This window comes from Tupaia chinensis, unplaced genomic scaffold, assembly GCF_000334495.1.
Source record: "Tupaia chinensis unplaced genomic scaffold, TupChi_1.0 Scaffold144899_1, whole genome shotgun sequence".
Taxonomy (NCBI): Eukaryota; Metazoa; Chordata; class Mammalia; order Scandentia; family Tupaiidae; genus Tupaia; species Tupaia belangeri.
This window is the reverse complement of record NW_006204759.1, coordinates 2,445,231-2,448,189: the sequence shown is the minus strand read 5'-3', so window position 1 is coordinate 2,448,189 and position 2,959 is coordinate 2,445,231.

Sequence of the window (2,959 nt, the reverse complement as noted above, 5' to 3'; positions counted from 1 at the left end):
GGCCCGCCCCCACCCCCGCCCCCCCCAGTCAGGATCTTTGGCAGACACCCTCCCCCTCCCCGCCCTCCACCTCTCCCTGCATCTGAGGCCAGTTCCAGAGTTGATACCGTTGTGTCAGCCAGTCGCCCCGTGGGCCTGCACAGATACCTCATCATCCACCTGCCGCCCTCCCCCCTGCCCCCGCAGGGGGCCCCCAAATCTAGTGCCGAATGACTATGTCCAGATTGGTGACGATGGGTGTTGTTGCTGTTGTTTTTGTTGTTGTCTGTGAACGCTGTGACGCTGTGTGCCCGAGCGGCAGCCACCGCCCAGCCCTTCCTTGGGCATCTCCCCTGCGAGCGCTGTCAGGACCACATCTGTCCTCACCCTGTGGGACCGCCTGCCCCTCCCTCCCTAGCCCTTCCAGCCTGGGACACACCTACACACCTACCTTACCTCTCCTGCGTGTTTGACCTTTTGATGTTCAGAGTGGCTCACTGGATGGGAGTCTACCTCGGGGAGAGAGGGAGGTTGGTTCCCTGGGGGGGCCAAAGAAGGGCAGGGAATGCCTGGAGAGCCATTGGGGGGTCACTGACCCCTGCTGTCTCCAGGAACAGCTTCTTCTCACCCCATCCTAGGGTCCCACCCCCACCCCCCAAAGAGGTGGCCCTTGTTTACAGTGAGGACTCGGTCACTGTGTCTCCGTTTCCTGAAATATAAACTGTAGCGACCCCAGACTGTAGAGATTTTTATGTGTTTGGATACATCTGCTGTGTGGGAAAAAAAAAAACTACAAAACCCTAATTTTGTACATATTGTATTTTTACTATTGAACTGTATTCTAGTGGCTGTTCATGCTCCAAGACTTAGGTATTGAGACATGAATACTATCTCCATGTAATAAGCACTTGCCTGGAATAAAATATAAAACTGAAATAAACCTGCACTGAAACCTGAGATGGAGCTGCCAGCCGACAGCATCTGGGTCATTTTATTATAAAAGGCAGAGGCCTGTAGGGACAGACACTCCCCAGAAGTGACAGGGATCGTCCCTGGTTGCTCTGCGGATGTTTGGGGGTCCTGAGGGCACAGGCCTTTAGTACCTCACGTGCTGATCAATTTCAGAACAAGATCTGGGAACTTCCAGATCTGATTTCCTCAGCAAACTACAAAAAAACACCGTTCTGGCCTCCCTTAAATGTCTGCAGCGCTTTGTGCTTCCTCTATTTATTTATTTTGGAGAGGTTTTTGCTATAGGGCACATGCGCTCGCCAGAAAGACAGAGAGACAGTGAGAAATCAGCCCCCCTGGGGGGGGGATGGCCACGCCACAATCCCTTCTCCATTCTGTCGGGATCCGGGGCACGCACTTGTGCCTGGCATGAGTTTAAGCCACCGGGTCCAGAACTCGAACCTCGGTCAACTACATAGGAATCCAGCAACACAGCCATTACACCAACTGCTGGTCCCTCCTCTATTTTACAAACATCTTGTTTCATCTTTCAACAGCCCAGTAAGGTAAGTAAACCAGAAAGTGGCCCCACTTTGGCAGATAAGGGAACAGGTCTGAGGTGGCTGAGTGACGCTGAGGTCACAGCTAGCCTAAGGCCTTGGAGCCAAAGTCTGTGCTCCACTCGGTGGTGCAGAGATCTCTGGTCTCCCCCTAGCACATGCCATTCTTAGGACCTGCCCTTGAGTCAGTCGGGGGTCCAGGGGCAACCGGGAACCAGCCCATCTGTGGGCTAAGCAGTGGGGAGGTGGGGTCGGCAGCAGTTAACTGGGCCTTACTGTAGGCCAGGCTGGTCCAGTCTTGCCCTTTCTCCTCCCAGATGGCACCTGACTCCTAGCCCTAGGAGGGGTAACATTCCTTTTCCCTTCCTGGGGCAGGAGAGGGGGGCTGATTCCTGAGGTCTTCTTCTCTGAAGAAGGTCCGCTTCAAGACCCATTGCCTCCCCACCGTGGCCCACAAGCGCTCCAGCCCTCTTTACTGAGCTGCTGGCTCCCTCTGCTGGTGGCTCCGCGAAGAGCCGAGTCACTTCCACTGGGAGCACTTACAGAAAGGCTTGCCCCCCCAGCCTCCTCTCAGTGCCAGCACTGCGCCCAGCATGGGGGACACAAATGAAGACCTGCACTAGCAGGGTTGACCCGGTATCATCAGAGGGCTGTTGCTTGTAACAGGAGCTGGCAGAAGCTCTCCTCCCCGTACTCAAAGGGCACCTGGCTGCCTGCCAGAGGGGCCTGTGGTCAGGGTAATGGTGGAAAACAACTTTCAAGTAGCATCGTGCAGTTGCTTCCATCCTCCAGCTCCTGCTCTGTAAGACCTACCCTCTGGGGCGTGAGTTTCCTGAGACAGTGTAGACAGAGCCCACCGTGCGTCCTTGTCTTCCTGCTCATAAGATTACCCCGGATTGCCCTGTGCTTTCTGCAGACCCATCCTTTTTGCTGTGGAATTCTCTAGTCCAAGAAGCCCTGCCAGCAGTTGGCATGGAGCAGGGAGGGTTGGGGTATGGGAAGGAGCCAGGTCTCACCCAGGCTAGCTTACCCAGGGCCTTTGGTGGGTTTCTTTCAGGTGGACACAGCAGAGGGGTTATTCCATAGGCAACAGAATCTGCTGGGGGATGAGAAGAGTTTTACCAAGAGGCTTGTCAAGCTCCATGACTTTGCGTGTCACCTGGGCTCACGTCTGGGCAGCTCTGGCCACTGTGTTCTGTGCCAACAGCCTGCCAGGGCTATGGACCTGGATTGTCTGCTCTGAGTTGACAGCAGGCCCTAATGCCCAGAAAGCCAGTATCCTCTGGTGGAACCAGAAGACATTGTGTGATGGAGTCTACCTGGAGCCTCCGAGGTGTGACCAACAGCACTTGGGGAGAGTCAGGACCTGTTTCCGCAGTTGAGTCCTTTCCATGCCTTGGCAGGACTCCCCCAGGCCCCAGCCTCATTCAGGCATCTAGAGATCTCAGTGGCAGGAGGCACACCGGGGG